At 39.0% G+C, this 24,146-nt stretch overlaps 1 long non-coding RNA gene across 2 annotated transcripts in view; it reads left to right on the forward strand.

Moving 5' to 3' along the window:
* The first annotated feature begins 11,129 nt into the window (after nucleotides 1-11,129).
* Nucleotides 11,130-24,146, forward strand: part of LOC134484377 (uncharacterized) — an 84,317-nt gene continuing 71,300 nt past the window's right edge. Inside the window, exons 1-2 of one of the 2 annotated variants that reach the window (XR_010061790.1) lie at nucleotides 11,130-11,377; nucleotides 16,512-16,618. This is a non-coding gene — a long non-coding RNA (uncharacterized LOC134484377). The remainder of the gene's footprint in view (nucleotides 11,378-16,511; nucleotides 16,619-24,146) is intronic. The other variant, XR_010061789.1, reaches the window with a different exon arrangement.

The following is a 24,146-nucleotide window of genomic DNA, read 5'->3' on the forward strand; positions in this document are numbered from 1 at the left end:
CTCCCCTTTGTTATGGGTGTTCCCCTCCCCATCCTCCCCCCATTGCCGCCCTCCCCCCAAAAATCTAGTTCCCTGGGGGGTTCAGTCTTAGCAGGACCTAGGGCTTCCCCTTCCACTGGTGCTCTTACTACGATATTCATTGCTACCTAAGAGGTCAGAAACCAGGGTCTCTTAAGATGAAAAAGAAAAATTTTCTAGGTACACAGATATGCATAATGAAGTCCCCAGCTAACCAATACCAGAGGGGTAAAATTTATTGTCCTATATATTCCATAGAATACTCTCTCCCAGTCCGTTGTCCCTTAGCAGACTTTTTTCCTTATCTTTCTCTGTTTCTTATCTTCTCAGAGGAGGTTTTATTTCTCACAAAATTTGTTCAAATCATCAGATCTGGACTTCAATAAAAAGAAGCTGTATACTTTAGAGGAAAACCAATTAAAGGTTCTCATTTTTATTGTGCAACATTTTAGATTAGATTTTGTATGCTTAATATACATCTATACCTTAGTCATTACCTTTCAAGATTGACCTGAAATCCACCATTCTAAATTAACAATGTGAAATCCCTTTAGCTAATCACAGAAAAACTTTCAAACTGTATTTACATAGGTTTATTTAATAAAAATTCAGCTTGTAGTTTAAGGAGAATAGTGATGGAAAACATCTTTTCATACATTTTAAGTGCCTTCACATTATTTTAAAGCTAAAATATTGCATTAGACTCAAGATAAAATTATTAACATCTTACTAAAATAAAATGAGATTTTTTTCTTTGTATACTACAGAAGTTGTAACTGAACTTTTTTCGAGACAGTGTTTCTTTTATATCCCTGGCAGTACTAGAACCCTATCTTTCCGTTTCTCTGTAGACCAAGCTGGCCTTGAACTTAGAGTTCTACTGCCTTCCTCTTCTTACCCAGTGCTAAGATAAAAGGCCTGTGCCAGCACATCCAGTGCTTTCTTCATCTTTAACAAGGTCTTATTTGATTATATTCCAAATCATATGAAGTCACTTCCCTAGAAATATCTAGAAGAAATCAAATACCAACATCATATTTTGCACACCTAAATCCCTCATCCCGAGTTCCTGATTGATCTAGTAACCTAGCAAGCTCTCTGAGGGAACTGAAAATAACAAGTATTTGCTTTCATTACAGGAATAAAGAAAAGGCCGTCTCACTGCACAATCTCATGATATCATGGAAGAATTCTTCCAACATTACAAAGTGAAATCTCATAAGGAGCCCTGTATCTGAAGCCACAGTTCCTTATCTTGTGTTTGGTTTTGTACACTGTGACCACCATTTCATTATAACCAGGTTGAACCCAAAGGTATTCTCTGCCCCAATGATCCATTTCTATCATATTGTCATACTCAGCCATATTCAGTTAAATTTAACCATCGACCACACCAAAGTGAGGATTTATAAAATACCCAACAGAAACCTGGGAAGAAATGCTACAAAAATAAATTCATGCCTAACAAATAAACAAAATGTCTCTTACTTGTTGTAACACAGCGTCTATCCATTTTCATTGTTTTGATTGGTTCTGGATATATTCACAAGCCAAGAAAATTGTATTTAAGCCAGGAAAAAACTTGTGAGATTTAGTTCTCTCTGTTTATTATATAGACTATGAATACTAAACTTAGATATCAGTTCTTAATAGAAAGCAATTTTACATGTTGTGTCATTTCACTGTTTCTTAGACTTTTTTGTATAATTGAAAAAGTAGAGCTAAAGCCTGTTATTTAATATTTTTCTCAATACATTTCAATTTCTACTCTAATCCTGAATGCTAAGTCCAACTTGGATCTGATTAAGTTTATTGGCCTCATACTTATTTTTCTTAAAATCATGAGGCAATAATTTTATATGCTAGAAAGTATACTTTTGGGAGGACAATTTACTGTAAATTTAGTTCATCCCTTTTCATTAATTTTGTCTGAATGACTTTATTATTTACTAAACTGTTTTAAATTTTTAGAAGTATTGTGTGGTTTTGCGTGTGTGTGTGTGTGTGAGTGTGCCTGTGTGTGGATAAATACCTACATATGTATATTTGATAATTCAAATATAATATGAAAAGAGAAAGTTTCTTGAGTGTTATTGATAATTTATGGACACAGTGAATTTTTGTTTATGCTGTATATATAACCTTGAAAGTATGTACTGTATAATTTTTCAAAAGCAATGTTTAAATATGTATACTACATGAAGCATACTAATTGCAGTTTTAGCTATTTCCACACTAATTTTATCTCTTTAGATGTCTAGAAAGAAATACACGGAAGCATGAATCATCTCTTAACTCCAAATGTAGGTAGACTCAATGATATATCTTGCTTTTGCACATGATTGCTCACCTTTAGTTCATAAATTATATATTTAACTTGCTCTATTTATGTTACAAAGGTGTGGCACATTGCTTTTGTAATGTGTGGCACATTGTATATATGTATTCGTTGATAACTATCTTCTGTCAACAAACATTAAGAACAAATAATTTTTAAACATTATTACAAAATCTAAGATCATTCAGTTTCTTTCATAATCAAATAATAAAATGCATAAATATCAGAAGCATTTCCTTATTTTGACTATTAACAGAAGTATTTAATGTACCATTCCTATAAACATATTTTGATATTATCCATTAAAATATCTTCAAGGAGCAGTTTAAATATTAATGAAGGTAAGTATAATCAAATTGTTAGTATATTTGAATCACAAATGATGTCAGTATTTTACATAGCCAAATATGCATAAACATGTAATTTTAAAACTGGATTCCATAAACGTGAATTTATATATTTCCATTCAAAATCACCTGGGCCTAACTTACACGCATTCTCACAATTACACTCTTACACACACAAACATGCATACATTCTTGTAATTACATACTTACACAGATATTCTTACTTACATAAGCATAGGGAGCAAATGACCAAGCACCAGTGCAGAAAGATGAGCTCCAATCTTTATTACATAAAGAAAAAAATCACTTCGACCCTTTTAATGCTAAGTGAATTAAACCCAAGTGTGTAAGAGAAAAGCCTTGTTCCTTTTGATAAGAGTAAGCCTGCATTGCTATTAAGAAATGACCTGTTCTGTCCCATGGTAAGGAGAAACCAGACTGCACCTTCCGCTCTTTCCAGCTTCTTCTGTTTTCCTCATCTCCTCTGCATTCTGCAGATTGCCCTCTTATGTTACTTATAGTATCTACATTATACCTTTCTACATTTCTTCTCAGCCCAGATATTTTTGGCTCAGTTCTACTAAGCTCCGTTCTCCTTAGCTCAAAGCTGACTTTTCAGCTCGGCCCCTCTCAAGCTCAGTCCATCTGTCTCTGTCCTTCCAGTTCAGTCCTTCTCTCTCAGTCCTTTTTTGTGTTTATTTCTTTCTCCTCAGCATTTAAACATATTTCAGAATACATGATCACATGTTACAAAGTTCATCTCTAGTTCATATGAAAGATCAAAGCATAAATTGAAATACAATTTACAACCGAGAATTTTTACATGAATATTTATCAGGAGTAATTATCTGGCTAAACATTCATCACCAGTGTCAGCTCTATAGGTTCACTGAAGGTCTAAAACCATAGTTGATAGAGAAGTTATTTACAGATAAACCCAGTCAATATCTTATCATCTGTCCTTGCACCTGTAACAAATCATTTCTTCTCTTTTTATGACTCTTGATAACTGTTTTACAACCTTGTTAATGGGTTCTGAATAGGATAAAGTCTGTTTACTATCTCAGAAGAATTAACTGGTGACACCTGGTAGACTGGCAGAGTTCTCACTGCAATTTTGACTATAAAAAGAGACTTCTAGCAGTCCCACTATAAAAGAGCTTAATAACCATTGATATAATATTAGAAATTATTGTAGGATCATTATTAAGTGTAAAGAATTGATCTATTTGTCTGTATAGCATCACTACAGGACAGTACAACTTCGTAGCTCTGCAGAGATCTCCTCCAAGTGGGTGTGCTCTTACTCAATGATTGTTATATATTTCTAATAATAACAACAGGAATAGAATTTCAATAGCAGGAAAATTTCCCAAAATGTATCCCTTACAGCCTTGCTTAATAAGGGCAAACAAGTTGTGGACTATAAAATAATCCAAGGCTGTCCATCTGAGGATGACCACCTGCTAGTTATTAGCTTGTCCTCTTATGGCTCCTGACACTTTCCTCTCAGTCCCACATGGTACCTTCTCCAAAACTGACAATAACATCCATCACGAAACATGCCTCAACAGATACAAGAAGATTGAATTAATTCCATGCATCCTACAAGATCATTACAGACTAAAAATTGTCTACAATAACAACAAGAACAACCAAAGTCCGACTTATACATGGTAGCTGAGGAATGATTTACTCGAGGAGAAGTTATTCAAATAGAAATAAAGAAAAAAAATTAAACACATTCTTGAATTTAATGAAAATGAAGGCCTAACTTGAGAATACAAAAAAGCAATGCTAAGAGAAAAACTGATAGCTCTGAGACCCTCAACAAAGAAACAGGAGCTATGATACACTAGCAGTTTGACAGAACACTTGAAATCTCAGAACTAATAAAATACAAATACACCAAGAGGACTAGACAATAGGAAATATTCAAACTCCGGACTGAAATCAACCAAGTAGAAACAAAAGGAATTATATAAAGAATCAAGAAAACCAGGAGCTGGTTCTTTAAAAAAATCCAGAAGACAGGTAAATCCTTATTATTCAAATTAAAAATAACAAAATCATAAGTGAAATAGAGATATAACCATAGAAAATGAGAAAACTCAAAAAATTATCAGATCCTACTATAAAAGCCTATACTTAACAGAACTGGAAAGTAAGGATTAAATGGATAATTTTCTAGACAGATACAAGGTACCAAAGTTGAATCACGATCAGATAAACCATCTAAATACTCCCATAACTCGTAAAGTAGTAGAAGCAGTCGTTAATTGTCTCCCAACAGAAAGATCCCTGGACCAGGAAGGTTTAGTACAGAATTCTCTCAGACATTCATAAAATACCTAATACCAATATTCTCCAAACTATTCCACAAATTAGAAATAGAAGGAACACTACACAATTCCTTCTCTGACGCCACAGTTATGCTTATAAGTAAAGCAAACAAAGACCCAACAAAGAAAGAGAATTTCAGATCATTTTTTTCATGAATTTCCCTGCAAAAATTCTGAGTAAATTTCTTGCATGCAAATTCCAAGAACACATCAAAACAATGATACATCATGATCAAGTATGCTTCATCCCAAGAATACAGGGATGGATTAATATACAGAACCTAATAACCAATCAGTCTAATCCACTACAAAAACAAATCAATGAAAAAAAACAAGCAATCATCTCATTAAATGCTGAGAAAACATTTTATAGAACCTAACCCTTCATGGTAAAACTCTTGGAAATATCAGAAATTCAAGTACCGTACTGAAGAACAGTAAAAGCAATATACAGGAAACCAGTAGCTAACATCAAACTAAATGGAGAGAAACTTAACACAATCCCACTAAAATCAGGAACTAGACAAGGACACACACTCTCTCCCTACCTTTTCAATATAGTATTTGAAGTCCTAGCCAGAGTAATTAGACAACAAATGGAGGTAAAGAGATACATATTGCAAAGGAAGTATTCAAAATGTCACTATATGCATGCAGATTATGTGGTAGTATATTTATGTGACCCCACAAATTCCACAAGTGAACTTCTAAGCCTGATAAACAACTTTGGCAGAGTGACAGAATATAATATTGATTCAAACAAATAAGTAACTTTCCTCTACTCAAAAGAGAAAAAGGCTGAGATAGAAATTACGGAAATGACACCCTTGACAATAATAAAGAAGCTTATAAAATAACTCAGATTCACTCTAACCAAGCAAGTGAAAGATATATATGACAAGAAAACAAGTCTCTGAAGAAAGAAATTGAAGATCTCAGAAATTAGAAAGAACTCCCATGTTCGTTTATTGGCAGGATTAATATTGTAAAAATGGCCATTTTACCAAAAGCAACCTATAGATTGAATGGATTCCCCATCAATATTCCAACTCAATTCTTCACAAACATAAAAGTGAAAGTTTTCAAATTTATTTGCAATAAAATAAATCACAGGATAGAGAAAATTATTCTGAAAAAAAAAGCATTTTGGAGAAATCACCATCCCTAAGCTCAAGTTGTATTACAGAGCAATCGTGATGAAAAATTGTATTGTATTGGTATTGAGACAGGCAGGTAGATCAATGGAATAGAATTGAAGATGCAGAAAAGAACCCACACAACTATGGCCACTTCATTATTGACAAAGGATCTAAAATCATTCAGTGGATAAAAATTGTGCTGTTTCAACTGAAGGACAGAATGTAGGAGAATGCAAATCAATACATTCCTATCTCCTTGTACACAGCTCAAGTAAAAATGGATTAAAGACCTCCAAATAAAACCAGAGAAACTGAAACTAATTAAAGAAAAAGCAGGGAAAACCTTGAACACATTGGTACTGGGGAAAATTTCCTGAATAGAACACCAATTACTTTTGCTCTAAGATCAAGAATCAACAAATAGAACTTCATAAAATTTCAAAGTTAGTGTAAAGCAAAGACCACTGTATTTAGTTTCATACAGCAACATACAGATTGGAAAAAGATTTTACCAATCCTACATCTGATAGAGAGCCAATATCCAATATTTACAAAAAACTCAAGGAGAAGATTTACTCCAGAGAATCAAATAACACTATTTAATAGTGGGCTACAGTTCTAAACAAAAATTCTCAACTGATGAATATTGAACAGCTGAGAAGCACCTAAACTAATATTCAACATCCTTAGTCGTTGGGGAAAAGCCATTTAAAACAATCCTTAGATTCTACCTCATACCAGTCAGAATGGCTAAGATAAAAAATCAGTTGACAACAGACTCTGGCAATGGTGTGGAGAGAAAGGAACACTCTGTCACTGTTGATAGTGCAAGCTCTTAAAACCACTCTGGAAACCAGGCTGGAGGTTCTGCAGAGAATTGAACATAGTATTTACTACCTGAGGACCCAGCTGTACCATTCGATGGCACATACCCAAAACTTGCTCCAACCTACAACAAGGACACGTGCTCCACTATGGTCATAGCAGTCTTATTTATAAAAGAGAGAAGCTGGAAAGAACCCAGATGTCCCTCAAAATAGAAACAGATTCATATAATGTGGTACATTTACACAATGGTTTGATACTCAGCTGTTAAATAGAATGACTTCATGAAATTCATAGGCAAAAGGATGAAATCAGAAAATATCAATCTGAGTGAAGTAACCCAATCACAAATAAAGGCACATAGCATGTACTCACTGGTAAGGGGGTATTCTCTAGAATGTCCCAGGTACTAGGGATGCGACAGGTTCCCCGGACCCAACAGTGATGACATTAGCCAACATACACAACAGTGATATTGAACCTGAAGAAACCACCTGCAGTAGATAGACATAGCCCCCAGTGCAAGGATGGGACCAGTCACCCAGCTCTTATTAAAGCAGAGTTATCCCTGTCTAATGAAAAGGCAGGGGCAAAAATGGAGCAGAGGCTGGAGGAAAGGCCTTCCAGAGATCTGCAGACACCAAACCGGACACTGTTGCTGTTGCTGAGATGTGCTTGCAAACAGGAGTCTGATATGCCTGTTCTCTGAGAGGCTTTGCCAGGAAAGCCAACCATTGAACTGAACCTAGAGATCCCAATGGACGATGTAGGGGAAGGGATTTAGAATCTGAAGGGGATTGTAATTAGAGGTAGAACAATGATTTCAATTAACCAGACCCCTCAGAGTACCCCTGGCCCTAACCACCAACTATAGAATATACATTGTCTGGTACCCTACATATGTAGCAGAGAACAGCCTCAACTCACATCAGTGGAAAGGGAAGCACTTGGTCCTTTAGATGCTTGATGTCCTAGAGAAGAGTAATTCAGAGAACAGTGATTCTAGATGGGTGAGGCAAGAATGATTGGGAGAGTTGGGGAGGCACCCTTCTTAGAAACAAAGAGGAGGAGTATGTGGTGGATGGAGTTTATTAACAGGATCTGGAAAGGGGTTAATATTTGAAATGAAAACAAATACAATGGTTAATAATAATAATAATAATAATAATAATAATTATTATTATTATTATTATTATTATTATTATTATTATTATTATAAAGGAATGGTATTTTCCATACATTATTTTACTGCTCAGGTTAGCTTGGAACACTTATTGTTCCCTAGATGCATATTTCTTCCTACAGTTCCTGATTGCTTGTTTCTCTGAGGAGTGTAGCCTTAGATCTTTCTCTTCATTCAAAGAAGGCATAACACTTAACTCCTTTCTCCAAGCAAGGGAGATTGTAGATATGTCTGTAAAAGGCGGGGGGCATTTGCACAATCTAATTGGGGATCACCAAAAGAATTATTTAAAAGAAAAGTTTGTAATGCAAACAGTTGTATTCAATCAGCTTACCAGTATTGAAAGCATCCCAGGATTTCTAGCCAGGCAACTGCGTAAGATATCAAGAGACATTTAGAATTTCAATACATGTGACTAGAAAAAATACATTCCATTGTGTAGCATACTCAATATTTAAAAACTATCATATTGGAAAGAATATTAAGAGCTTTTGGACAAGAAAAAATAGTGATACATCTAGGCAGAAGCATCACAGTAACACCTGGAAGTCACATGGAATTCTAATATCAATCCCATGCATTCTATGCTCTATTCACATCCTCACATGTTCATTCCGTAACACAGTCAACCAGTGATTTTCTAGTCCCTGCAGTCTCTGAGGAGCAAGGGTCTGGATCAGCCTTTCCCATTTGCTTATGATGTTCCAAGACACATCACTGCACCACTGATGGCCTCCAGTTAGAGCGATTTACCCTGTTGTAATATTCGCTTGACCGCACAATGTCCTAAGCACCCCTTTCCCTTTCCATTCATGTTGCTCCTTCCAGAATCCCTTATCTCGGCCCCTGACAGAGAGCAGATAGCACTCTGGACTCAAAGGAAGAGAGTCGATAGGGTTCCTCCTCAATCAGAAAGCTTGGATGATCGCGCCGCTACTACAAATACTGACAAGTGAGGCAGCTCCTGACTGGTCCGTGCAGACCTCGCGACTGCAACGTGCAGACCTCGCTATTGCCCCACGCAGACCTCGTGACTGCCCCAGCAGACCTTGTCACTACCCCGTGCAGACATCGAGACTGCCCCTTGGAGACCTCGCAACTGCCCCATGCAGACCTTGCGACTTCCCAGTGGAGACTTCGCAAGTGCCCGGTGCAGACCTCGCAACTGGTCCGTGCAGACCTCGCTACTGCCCCGTGCTAACTCGAGGACAGCCCCTATCCAACTTTGTTTCCTGAGATCAAGGTTCACTCGAGATTCCCCTGCTTTTCTTTCTGGACTTGTCCACAGTTCTCGGGAGAGAGACCCATACTCAAAGGATACAGCTCAACTGATGTTCACCAAGACTCACCTCTGGGCAAGTACATTCACTGCCCCTTACGTGGTAGTAGCCCATTCACGATTTCTTGTTCAATTTTCTTAACGACTAAACAGCCAGATGTGTGGAGAGAGGCCAGCGAGCCTCATCCGGGACTTTACCCTCTGACCATGCACTGCCGATTTCCCAGCCTCCACAGCCTGGAAGCCCCTTCAGTGTCCCCCCAAGCAGATTATAACACCGGACTCCAATGGGGGAAGCACTTGAAGGGTTCCCAGCCTATGCCACCTGAGACTGCCTTCAGTGTCCCCGAACCAGATTACAACATCATTCCTCAATGGGGGAAGCACTTGAATAGCAGAGACCCGAGCAAGTTTGCACCTCCAGGACTACTTACATGAACTCGGCACAAGTTCAGATGCCCAAAACCCTATGAAGACCAGAGATTCAAAAAACCTGATGCTCGTGTTACAGAAAACCTATAGAAACTCAAAGATCATATAAAGGCTTCAGTCAGTAAGAGGGCCCTAGACCCCAAGAGGTAACTGACTGAGAACAAGAAATGGACAGTTCCACTTCCTCTGAGGGTTCCTTAGGGCATGAGTAATCCACTGACCAAGGATAGCAGATCACTGAGTAACACACTGACCAGGGATACCAGAAGATCTGCTTTACATCCTGCTACTAGAAAAAAGAGTGGCCTCATCTTTAGTGCCCATTCTTGGGAAGATGAAAAAAAAAAAAAGCGGGTTATGTCTACTGGGTTTGAAAAAATCTGGACATTGACGAGTTGGTAGCCAGAGTGCCTGCAACATCTACAAACCACAGTACTGGAGAGAACAGTGAAAGTTTCAGAGAAAACCACACTGTACCTGGGCCACCTTCTGCTGACTCTTCTACTGACAAACTGGGCCAGGTAATATTCACACACATTCCAGGTTCCCAACATCATTCCCTATCTAGACATGGAGAACTTGGATCTCCCATTTTTCCCCAAGATGTTCCTATCCACCCAGGACTTTCCGGAAATAACCAAATGTTTCCAATATTCAATAGGGTTTTTCGACATTTGTCCAGGTGTCCAAAATTCTTCCCATTGATCCTTAACGGAAAATCATATGTTCTCCTCTTCCAGAAGGAGTGTTTTTTTTTCTTCTATTTTCATTAACTTGCAAATTTATTATTTACATTTCAAATGTTATTCCCTTTCTAGGTTATAGGTTAACATTTTCCTAGCTCTTCCCACTCAGCTTCTATAGGGGTGTTCCTAACCCGATCCACCCCCATATTACTTTCCTTCACTGGGGGTTTAGTCTTGGGAGGACCAAAGTCTTCCCCTTCCACTGGTGCCACTACTAGGCATTCAGTGATACCAATGATTTTGGAGTCCCGGGTTAGTTCATGTATAGTCTTTGGGTAGTAGCATGTAACCACTAATGAAGACAAGACAATTCTCTAGATTTAGAGAGATGGAGTATGTAAAGGTTTCCACTGTGTCACAAGAGACTCTCCTGGAAAAGGCACTCTTGAAACTGGTCAATATAAGGAAAGCTGTTCAGCAGGTAGGACATGGAGGTTCTCAGTGACATCATCATCATTAGGTCCTTCCCGAAAAATCTCTTGTAACCTGGAGAGCCCTAGCTCCTTCTGTGAGGTCAGAAGTGTTGTTGTGACACCACCTGCTTCTCAGATATTCCTTCAGTACATCTAGGGTTTGTAACTGGCCTTTAATTCAGAGTAAACAGCCATTTTTTTAGGGAGAGCAAAGAGGATGAAAGGATCCGAGATGAGGAGAAGGAAGCTGCCCTTCTGTCATGGTATAAAAAAGGAAGAAATACATGGTCCACTGGAGAGCTCAGTGAATCCTGGGTAGGTGTTTAGTGTGTTCCCTGAACAGAAAGCCTTGATCTGACCCTTCCACATATGGGAATCAAGAGCTGTGAGCCTCTCAGAAGCATCTGGACTTCCCTGTTCTTATGGTTCCTGGAAGTCAGAGAGTTTATATCATTAATTTCTTTATTCCCAAAGCCAAGGGTTGGGAAGGGCACAGTTGATTTCCTGAGAGCTCATGGACTTTACTCTTTTTGAAAAGAAGAAAAAGGTCCTAAGGAAAAAGGGAGAGACAGGAATTGTGTACCTAGCTCAGAGAAAACTCCTCCATGGTTTGGATACCTATATTGCAGTTTGTGTCTGACACTGATATCTGGGAGAGAGAAGTGCTTCTAGTTGAGATTTCATCATCAGTCTTTCACTAGTATTACTCTGATTACCATTCCCTTACAGTAACCCTTTAGATTTCAATAGGTGAGATTAGGTAGCAGTTTCTTTTACTTCTTCCATTTTTTTTTATTTTTTGGCAAAATTCATTGCTCATTTAATTGGATATTTCTATATTTACATTTCAAATGTTATTTTCTTTCCCAGTTTCCTGTCAATATGAGCCCTATCTGACCCCTCTCCCCTTCTTCTATAACCTCCCATACTGCACCTTGACATTCCCTTGAACTGGGAGTCAAACCTGGAAAGACCAAGGGCTTCTCCTTCTATTGGTGCCCAACAGGGTCATCCTCTGTTACATATGCAGTTGGAGCCATAATTCTGTCCATGCACAAAATATTGGGTTAGTACCAGAAATCTCTGGTTCTTTGGCATTGTTTTTCTTATGTAGTTGAAAGCCCCTTCAGTTCTGTTTGGAGCGACACTCTTGATGCCCTCCACTGTTGATGATATTATTATGGTTAGAATTTACTATCACTATTTTCATGGAAAATCCCTACCAAGCTGCAAAATAGTAATACACATTTGGTGGTAAAGAAAAAATAATACTATTTTAAAGTTGTCCTGCTGACTAATAATATGACAAACCTGTGACATTTCTGATACTTTGTGAACATCACCTTATTACCTGACCACACCAGTATTGTATGTTGATCCTGGGTAAATGTTTCTTACTTTTCCCTGCCCTCTGTTACCCCTGTTATGGTATAAATTCAGCCTTGGAGGAAAATAAAATTGCCGCCCTGGTCAGACTCCTGTCTTAACGTCATTATTTGTCCCAAGAAACCTTGTCCCAATTCTATTCCAGGCACCCTCTGATCTCTCACTTACAAAAGGCACCCAAGTTGCGGCTCTTTGAAGGTGTCCTGGAGGAGAAAGTCTTTCCCTATTAATAGGCTGGTCTGTCTTCTTTGTTTGTGGAAGACTTTGCTCCTTCTTGGACCTTTGGCTCCCACCCCTAACCCCCTCCCAGAGCTATTGCTGAGTGATGGGACAAGCATTCTACTCTCATCTTTTGTGACAGGACACAGAGAGTCATTCAGGACACAAAGAATAGGGCTATGGGGTCTTAAAGCACTTTGGTGCATCACAGGGACTGTGCTCCCTCCAGACCACAATTGGTTAAGAGATCAGAGGTAAGCTTGAGCAAGTCTGTGTTTTGTGTTCTGTGTTACTTTCTGTTTTGTCTCTGTGTCATGTTTCGCCTTTGTTTCATGCTGACTTGTGTTGTATGCCCCTGCTGTCTGAAGGGTTTGAGTCCCAACTGGAGAAGTTTTAGAGTCCACTTGGTGGTCGCTATTGGTCCTGTAAGGGGCTTATGGCTGTGACAGGTCGACTTGCTTGTTGTCACAGGCCAGAGAGGATGCTCTAGGAGGAGAAAGGAATATAGAGGACACTCTAGAGTCACATTGGGAGGTGGGATCAGATGTTCTGCCTCATCCCAGAAACAGCTAAGGTTAAGCTGCATTTTGGGCCAGGTATTGAAGGTAATGGGCATCTGTGGAATTCACTTATAGAATGCTTTTTCTTGGTCTTGTTTGTCTAGTTTTTTTCTTTGGTATTGTCGAGTGTCTTTTTTGGCTGTTGTTTCATTTTTGGACTTGGACTGATGATAGTGTTTGAAATCATGGAACTGTTTGCTTTCTTTCTCAAGAAGTTTTACTTGGTCTACTTGGTGCTTAACTTGGAAATAATTTGCTTGAGAGAAATTGTTTTCTGCCAGGGAACCTGCCTTATCTGCTGGCCCTATTGCAAGTGAGGAGTTGGTCTTCAGCATTAAGTCACCTTCCTTGTTATTCATCATTGACATACACAGTGCCTCTGATCCTATTCCTGCAGCAGTCAGTTCTTTCCCCTGTGGTCAAAATGCCCCAGGTTGGGAATCAGGGTAGTCCCGAAAATAGTTTCAGAAAGAGTCTGCAGCAGACTGTGAGGAACTTCTTTGTGCCAGACAGAAAAGGCTTTACTCTAGGATGACAAGAGGAGAAAGTCTTAGCACCGGCTCTTCAGCTTACTCCAACTGGAGGCTGTGGCCACGGTCAGGATCAATGTTTTCTTTTTCATGGCCCTCTAACTCAGTGAGGCGGCTTGGTGAATGGCTACCACTGCAGTCCTTGGAGGGCTATACTTCTATTAAAGATCAGTACTCCAATGTGAGTAATCTATTTATTGGTTGTAAGAGTCCGGAAACCCAACACAATTGTGACCAATGCCTCAGGAATGGTAGCCGAAAGCGTCCTTAAAACCAATTGCCTGTAACTATAGTTTACTCTATGATATCTGAGGCTTCAATCGGATAACACTCCCTGGGCAAGCCCCCCTTCAATTCTCAAATGCTATTTTCTCCTGGTCTTTTGGCGCAAGGTCATCTAGCATGTATGACAGCCTGGAAGAAACTTCCCCCTTAAAGTAGACGAACCATACAATTATTTTATCAGCCACTTGGCATCTAGCACTCAGTTCTTAACCATCTCTCTATCCTTTTGTTATTAATTCTTACTGGAAGCCTAGTGTCCTTCAGAGGCTGGGTCTCTTGATAGGCAGAGCCACTGAGCTGACTCTAAGGAGCTGAGCTGAGCTCAGGACAATCAAAGTCCAGAGAGACAGCCGGTAACAAACCAGCTGCCACTCTGCTCTCATTTTTGTTTCACAGGCACAAAGCTTGTGCCTGATTATGGGCTGGCCTTTTTGCCCCAAGAAAGCTGGCCCATTTAGCTGTATGACTGAATGCTATTTGTCACCTATCTGGTTGTTCCACGTGCTCTCACCAGGTCACCCCCTAGCATTCTTGCCTGGCACCTCACCGCTGTTCTTAAGAATTTTATCACCCAAGACACTGTGTAATTTGACTTAAAATATATCCCATCCTGCTAATATGGATGTCCCAGATTCACATTCTGAAGGTACTAATTTTAAAACAAGGGATGGTACATTCCCCTAAATATTAAATTGATATACTTGGGGTCTTAGAACGTTTCAATCAGAGGTTGATACAGAGATTATAATTACTTTAAAATTGTTAAAGGATACAGTGCATTCTTACTGACCTGCTTTTGGGCAAAAAGATCCAAAGAAGGAGCCCAGCGAGGCACTTAACATGGCGTAAGGTACACGCGACTTCATCTACAGCCTGCATTCCACTCAAAGGACCTGCTTCCTCAAAGAACTGCATCACTTCAAGAAGAATGAGAAACCTAACACCCACTCCAGGACAGCTAAATTATGTATTCTTCAAAAATGCAATACCATTCATAGGATTTGACTTTTTGGATAATGCAATTATGATTGTTGCAGGAACCCAAATTGTATTGTCTATTTGATTTATTTTGAGACTTTAAAAAATGTCAATCAGCATGCTATTTTTCCTTTTATGTATCAACACATTATTTATTTTTCAGTTAATGATGCTGTACATTAATTATTTGGGGTTTGCTTATTCCTTATTGGACATGCATGGGATACCTATTTATCTCCTTGTCTTTTGCTTATATATTTTGGCCCTTGGACATTTAATCATTTATCATCCTTGTTAAGTAACAGGGAGATAATATAACAACAAATCCTATTCACTTATATTATCATAGGCTAACTATCGACGATGCTTTGATGAGGGTCAAGTTCACCTACAAATCTCCATCCCAGTCCAGGGAAGGACATTTTTGTTCCTCAGTCAAATGAGGCCATCATTCTTTTTTGCCTACTGTCCTGATGCCTTTGCTGAAAAACCAAAAAATTCTCACCCCTGCGTGAAGAGCTGGACAGTCATTGATGGATAGAGAATGATATATTCATGAATAAATGGCCTAAGACAGGAGGGCCGACATTAGCTGCTGCCTTATCCCATGATGGGCCCTGGCTACAAGATTCTCTTGGCCATGTGACAAATAACACCCCAAGTTAGACAGACGCAGTTTCCAAGGGGTGCATTCCAGTACATGCATGGGCACTGGTCACTTTTACATTTGAATATATGTAAATTGGAGATGTTGGTTGCAATTCCCTTGAAGCCCTCCATTGTAGATGTTATTATTATGATTAGTATTAAGTATGACTGGGTTCATGGAAAATCCCCAGTCAGCTGCAGAAGACTAATACAAATCTGGTGGTCAAGAAAATAAAAATATGGTAATGTTGTCCTGCTGATTAATAATATGACAAACCTGTAAACTCTGTACCATCCTTTCAACATCAATCCGTGACCAAACAAATCATGTGTTTTGCCCTGCGTAAATGTTTCTTAGTTCCACCTCCCTCTGTTAACCCTCTTATGGTATAAATTCAGCCTTGGAGAAAAATAAAATTGACGCCTTTTTCAGACTCTTGTCTTGGCATCCTTCTTTGGTCCTTTGTCCCACATTCTCTTCCAGGTACCCTCAGAACCCTCACTTACACAGCATTTGTAATCCCTTCTCAAAATCTACCAACAACATATCAGTTGTCAGTAAACTAGTTTGCCACTAGCATTCACTTCTGTATTTGATATGCTCTAGCTGTCTCTCTTAGGAAGGAGCTATATCCGGTACCTGGCAGAATGCACTTCATAGCTTCATCACTCATATCTAGTTTTGAATATATATATATATATATATATATATTCAAATATATATATTTGGTGTCTCCTACAGCAATGAGGTTAGGTAGAATTTTAGCATGGATTTTGCGCAACTAGCTAAAGAATGTAGAATCCACAAATGACAATGGCAAATAATCTCACTCCTGTTCTTAGGAACCTATTGAGGTTGATGTTTAACTGGACCTCAAGCCATTCCTCTCACTGCCCATCCTCCTAAGTATGATGTATGGCCTGAAGAAATAATCATGGTGGGAACACAGGTAGGTAGATATGAGAGAACTGATACTTAATTGGAAATAGAACCACATTCTATAGTCAATGTTGTCCTTTGTTTTATTGATATCTGCTATTTTTTGGATAAAATAAGCATTTGGGAGTTTATCATTCGAAGTAGGTAGACAATATTTACATTGTTATATTCATTCTATTGCTAGACCCACATTGTTGCCAAAATCAATGAAAAAAATGGAATTGGAAAACAGATTATTTGATAACACATTCTGGAATATATATATATATATATATATATATATATATATATATTCCAGAATATATACACACACACACATAAATATATATATATATTCCAGAATATATATACGTATATAATATATATATATATACACACATATATATATATACACACACATATATATATATATATGTATATATATATATATATATATATATATATATATATATATATAAATTCCCCAATCAAAGAATGTTCAAATAGAAAATGAAATACAATATACACTCAATTAAAGGTCTGTAGGGTAAATACAGGTTTTTGGGAAACAAAGAAAACCTAGGAAACTGAACTGTATATCACAGGAATGGACCTATTAATAGAATTATGATCCAGAAGAATCTCCTCCATCCTATGTTCCTAGATGTTTTCTACTCATGCCAAGCCTCTGAATAACTTTCTCCATTCAGACCATGTAAACACTAATACAGGAAAGAGAAGTATCTAGACTTAGAGAGATGAAGTTTGTAGTACGTACAGGTTTCCACTGTGTCATAGGAGACACACCTGCAAATCACATTCTTGAATCTATTCAATGTACCTCTCCAATATTCCTTCACTACATATAGGGTTTACTAATTGGCTGCTAATTCAGTGTAAAGGGCCATTTAGGAGGGAGGACAAAGAGGATGAAGAAATCAGAGGTGTGGAAAAGAAAGCTGGCCTTCTGTCTTGGTATAAAAAAAGGAAGATATGCATGGATTATGGGAAATCTCAGTCCTTGGTAGGAGTTGAGTATATTCACTTGAGACACAGACATGACCTTAGCCCTCCACATACGGAATTCAGGTGCTGGAGCCTATCAGAAGCATCCTGACTTCCCTGCTTCTAATGGTTCCTGGAAGTCAGAGAGTTTATATCATTAATATCTTTATCCAAAAGGCCAGGTGTTGTGAAGGACACTGTTCTTTTCCTTAGAACTCATCGTTTTTATTCTTTCTGCCCAGAAGAAAATGGTCCTAAGGAAGAAGTAAAAAACATGTATTGTATCCTCAGCTCAGAGGAAATTACTCAATTATTTGGATACTTATAGAGCAGTATGTTCTGATACTGGTATTTGAGAGAGAGAATTGCTCCAAATTTGGACTTCATCACCTCAGACTTTCCACTAGTATTATTCTGACTATAATTCCCTGATAGGGACCATTTGGATTACTGAGCCAATAGGTCTGATTAGCTGCTAATTTTCTTTTCTTTTCTTTCTTTAATTTTTTTTTATTTTTTTAGCAAATTTTATAGCATTTTTAAATGGGTATTTCTATATTTACATTTCAAATGTTATTTTCTTTCCCAGTTTCTTGTCCATAAGATTCCTAACTGTTCTTCTTACCCTTCTTCTATAACGCCTTTACTGAGCCTTGACATTCCCTTGAACTAGCAATAAAAACTAGGGAGAACCAAGGGCTTATCCTATCACTGATGCCCAAAATCACCATACTCTGCCACATATGCAGTTGGAGCCATAAGTCTGTCTATAAACAGTCTTTGAATATTGGTTTAGTACCAGAAAGCTCAGGTTAGTTGAACTTGTTTTTCTTATTTGGTTGAAAGTCCATTCAGTTCTTCAAATCCTTTCTCAACATCTACAAACAAGGGGTCTTTTTTCAGTTATCTGGTTTGCCACTAGCAATCACTTCTGTATTTGACATGCTCTGGCTGTCTCTCTAATGAAAGATCTATAACTGTTTATTGGCAGAATGCACATTTTAGCTTCATCAATCTTATCCAGTTTTGGTGCCTGATTTTATATATATATATATATATAAAATGGCTCCTACAACTATGAATTTTAGTGGAATATTTACATGGATTCTGTGCAATTAGGTCAAGAATATAGGATCCACAAATGACAATGCCAAATAGATTCCTTCCTGTTCTTATGAACCTGCTGAAGTTGAGGTTTCACTGGACCTCAAGCAATACATTTTGCTGCACATCCCCCTGAAACTGACGTTTGGACTGAAAAACTCTCATGTCTTGCCCTGGGAATACAGGAAGATAGATATTAGAGAAAAGATATGTAATAGAACTATAGAACTGCATTCTATAGTCATTGTTGTCTTTGCTTAACTGATGTCTGTTAATCTTTGGATATTATAATGATTTGGGAGTTGATCATTTGAAGTAGTACACAATATTTCCACTGTTATATTCACGCTATAGCTGGGTCAAGTTTGTTTACCAAATTTATTGCAAAAAATGGAATTCGAAAAATGAAATTTTTGAGTACTCATGCAGGAATATATAGAATGTCCCCTGTCAATGAATGAACAATCAAAAAATGTAACAAAATATCCAGTAAATTAAAGGTCTGTAGGGAAAATATTGGCACATGGGAAACTGAGAAAACCTAGGGATTTGAATTGTATTTCACAGGATTGGACGTGGGAATGAAATTAATCTCCAGAAGAATCTCCTTCACTCCTTGTTCCTAGATATTTTCTACCCATGCTAAGCCCTTGCCTAACTTTCTCCATTCAGAGCATGTGACCACTAATGAAGCAGAGAAATCTCTAGCTTTAGAGAGATGTAGCATGTGAAGTTTTACCCTGTGTCAAAGGGGACACTACTGGAAAGGGCACACTTGAAACTGGTCAATGTAAGGAAAGCTGTTTAGCAGGTAGGCCATGGCAGTTCTCAGTGACCTCATCATTAGGCCCTCCACGAAAAATCCCTTGTATCCTGGAGAGCCCTAGCTTCTTCTGTGACGAAAAAGTGTTGCTTCGTCAGCAATTGTCTCTCAGATATTCCTTCCATATATCTATGGTTTACTGATTGGCCTCTAATTCAGAGTAAAGAGCCATTTGGGAGGGTGAACAAACAGGATTAAGAGATCAGAGATGGGGAGAAGGAAGCTGGTCTTTTGTCTTGGTATAAAAGAAAAAAGAAACATGTGGTTCTTGGGAAAACACCCTGGGAAGATGGCTTTAGTTTTTTTGATCTCTGGTTTAACTGTGATCTTGGAGAAGTTGCTGAACATTCTAAAGACCTTTGGGCAGATGGTAAAGTTTCTAGATACCCCTTTTTTATTTCATTGGTCCTGGGGATTGTACGGCTGATGGTAAATGTTTCCCAGGAAGACTGCTAAGCCAGATTGATTTTTGGATGCTTTAGAAGACATGGAATATTTCTGATATACTTGGGCTGATGGCACAAGGTCTAAAAGATATTTTTCGATGTGGACTTTCCCTCAGACCTTTGAAAATATAAAAAAAGCTTTTGTAATTTTGAAGTCTAATTTGCACAATGACAAATCACTTTGAGCATGGACAACACTTACTGGAGCCCTAGAGTAGTGTGAAGAAATTCCCTGAAACCCTGGGCAGACCGTGAACATGCATTTTGGTAGAAAAGTGAGTTTCTTGAGCACCTTGGGACAATATGGAATGTCCAGTATGCCCTTGTAAGGATTGGCAACTTTCCAAAATTCCTTCGTCATTTTTGGAAAATTCAAAGGGCCTATGGACAGATGGAGAATGTGTGGGACTCACCTGAGGAGTAGTTGTATCTTTTGGTGTCTCTTTGTTTCCAAAAGATGACACAATATCCCAATTCACAACTGTCTTCCTCAGAGGAGAAAGTTCTCAAGACTCCATCCGAAGGATCAAATCTTAACCCTGTGTTTCTAGAGACTGGATGCTTATGGTCCACTATGGTAGAGGGAGAATGCAATCTATTTCTTCCCAGAGTGCACATGTGATATAAATCTACTTGGGTAGACAGGGATAGTTGTAAAGCATGCTGTTCAGGTGCAGTAGATCCTCAGACATCCTTCTCAGATGAGGAAGGTCTTAATGTATCATGTATATGTGTAGAAATCCTGACTGTGACATCAGAATGGTGGTTAGGTATTAGAGCTACCTCTGAAGATATGACTTCTTCTAGAGCATCATGGACATATGTGAAAGATCTGGGAGCCTCATGAGCAGATAAGGATGTTTCTACACATCATTGTGTAATTGTGGAAGTTCCAAGAAAATTTTCTTCTGCGGGAGAAATGGAATCAGACTTTCATATAGAAGTGTCAGGTTCCCTAGCCTGCTTGATAGGCAAAACGGCTTCGAAGGCACCTTCAGGAGATAAGGTAAAATCCAGAGCCTTAGAAGTATTTTGCAGATGTTCTGGGTCTGCTTGTGGGTATAAAGAAGGACTGGATACCCTTTGGGAATATTTGGAAGAGTCTGTAGCGTCTTTTGTGTTTGTGGATGTTGGCTGAGCTTGAGGAGATTAAGAAGTTCGTATAGACACCTGTGAAGTTAGCAGAGGTCATATCCATTCTTTTGCACAAATGCAATCCAAGCAATCCCTTTCCTCAGCTGTTGAGGATGGTACAGACACTGGTATTTCGTTATCATGTTCCCCCACTCCTGGTTCATATATGGTTGAATCCATAACCTTCTCTACAGATGGAATATGTCCTAGAACATCTTTTGTACATGTGTCACATCGGCAAGCCATTTCTACATATGTGGCTGTGGGTAGAACTCCTTTTGTAGATGTTTCTTCTCTCACAGTCTCTTTAAGAGATAGAGTACTACTCAGAGAATTCTGCTAAGTTTTGGGAAATGCTAGCATCTCTGCTGTATATGTGGAAAAATTTGGAGCCTCTCCTTACAGGACAGAATGACCTAGAGTCCCTTGAGGAGGTAGGGGATGTTGTATCTTCTCTGCACTTTGTATAAATATGGAGTCTGCATGGCTCATTGACTGTGTGTTGTGATAAACTTGGTTCTTTTGGGCCTGATGACAAGTCAGGAGGGACCTTTTCGGTGGTAGAGGATATTTGAATAATTCTCTGTTGTATAGTGACATTGTAAGTACTGGGGGAGATGGTGAGGGTGCTAGATCATATTTTTTATATGCTGAAGGCACAAGAGTTCCTTTGGTGGACTTAGAATTTTCTACCACATCTTGCTTGGGTATGGAACACTGAAGAGCCCCTTCTGAAATTGTCAATGGTCCTTGATCTAATGTTGTACATGCAGAAAGTTTTGTCTCTGCTTGGGCTGGTATGTGCGTTATGAGTTTCACTTTGGGATTTGTGACTGCATTTTGTCACTCTGGACCATAAGTGATGATTTAATCTCATTTTTAATAGTGGAGGGCTTTTAAGTTCCTCTTGGTTTAATAGGGATGTTCTGAAACCCCCTTTTTCAGCAGAATCAGGTTTAAAATTCGCTTTACCCTAAGCAGATTGCATTAGGCACTTTGATGTAGATTGGGGACATCTTTGACTGTCTTTCGGATTGGACATAGCTCTCTGCCCTGCTTTGGCAGCTATCAACGGTATTAAAGTCTCCGGTGGAGAGGGGGCATGTATTAATCCATTTGTGGAATATGAATAATCACTGAGATTACCTTTAAGAGAAGTAGTTTTGCAGCCCTCTTTTTCTGATGGGGCCTGTTGTACCTCCCCTTGACCAGAGGGGTCTTGTCCATCACACTTTGGAGGAGAATTGGAATGATTAGAGACCTACAGGATAGGGAATGAACATTTGAAACTCCTCTGGAATCTCTGTGTCACAGAGAGCTGATCACCCAGAAGAGTGGGCAATACTGGGACCTCAGGGAAGGAGAGATTGCCACTTGTGCCCACCTGTGCCGACATCCCTAGCCCAAGAGGAAACTGCACAGTGCCTCTGGATACATGAATATAGTAGGAGTCAAAGTACAGGAGCCCTGCAGTCCAAACTGCATCTTTATCTGGTTTAGTCCAAAATGCATCCTACACCCAAATCTCATGGGATTGGAAGACTTAGAGCATCAGAGGGGTGGAAACCCCTGAAAACCACCTAGCTCCAACTGGGCCTCCTGTGCATAGGGACCTAGGAGCAGTAGGGGTAGGACATTTCTGCTTGTGGCTCTCATAGAGAGCTGAAAGTCAGCTGTGGAATGACTTCTGGCCTGAGACCAGTGGTAAATCCAACTTTTCTGCTCTAAGTGACCTGACTGGTGGACTCAGAACAAGCAAAGGCAGAACTCTTCTGGGACCAGGCACTTCCAGTTTCTAGCTTTCTCCTGAAACTCGTCATCCCGGCCCAGAGCTCCCTGCTCCTAGACGCTGTGGGAGAGAGAGCTGATTATCCAGTATTGTGCACAATACTGAGCCTACAAGGAAAAGAGGCTCCCATGTCTTCCCATTGTTACCCACATCTCTGGCCCCAGACAAAAGAGCATAGTGCTACTGGACCCAGGAATATAGAGGAGTAAAACTGTAGGAGCACCATGTCCCAGACCGTGCCTGGATCTGAAATGAACTGGATGAATAGCTCACTGCACACAAATCCAGAGGGTGGGGGAACTATACTTTCAGAGGAGCGGACACTCCTGGGAAACCAGAGGATACTATTCTATCCCCAAATTCCTGTCTCAAGAGGGAAACACCTTGTGCCTTCTGTGCCCCCACCCGCACAGAAGGACCTAGGAGAAGTATGTGAATTTCCTTCTGGTTCCTGCCCACAGGAAGAGCTGAAAGCCAGTGGACAGGAGAAACTACTCGGCTGAGAGCAGAATACTCTGTTCCCATAACTGGCTAAAAGAAATCAGGAAAACAGGTTTACAGCCGTCCTGACACACGAGCATACAGGACTGTCAAGCCACTGTCATAAAGAGCAAGACAAGCTAACTCTAGAGACAACCTGATGGCTAGAGACAAGAACAGGAACTCAAACAACAGTAATCTAGACTACTTAGGCTCATTCAGAGCCCAAATCTCCCACAAAAGCAAACACTGGATATCCAAACACACCAGAGAAGCAAGATCTAGATTTAAGTTCACATTTTATCATAACCATGGGGGATGTTAAGAATTTCATAAACAACTTCCGTAAGAAAATACAGGACAGTAAAAAAATACAGAAGTAAACAGGTAGAATCCCATAAAGAGGGAACAAAAAGGTACCTTAAGAACTACTGGGAAAACAACAAAACAGGAGAAGGAAATGAACAAAACCGTCCCGGAATTAAAAATGGAAATAGAAACAATAAAGAAACACAGAAGAAGACAACCCTGAAGATGGAAAACCTAGGACAGAGACCAGGAGTCACAGATGTTAGAATCACAAACAGTATAAAAGAGATAGCACACATAATCTAATGAGCAGAAGATTCCATAGAAAACATTGACACAACTGTCAAAGATAATGTAAAACCGAAAAAAACTCCTAGCCCAAAACATACAGGAAATCCAGGACACAATGAGAAGATAAAACCTAAAGATAACAGGATGGAAGAGAGTGAAGACTGCCAACATCAAGGGA

The sequence above is a fragment of the Rattus norvegicus genome, chromosome Y, assembly GCF_036323735.1.
Source record: "Rattus norvegicus strain BN/NHsdMcwi chromosome Y, GRCr8, whole genome shotgun sequence".
Lineage (NCBI taxonomy): Eukaryota > Metazoa > Chordata > Mammalia > Rodentia > Muridae > Rattus > Rattus norvegicus.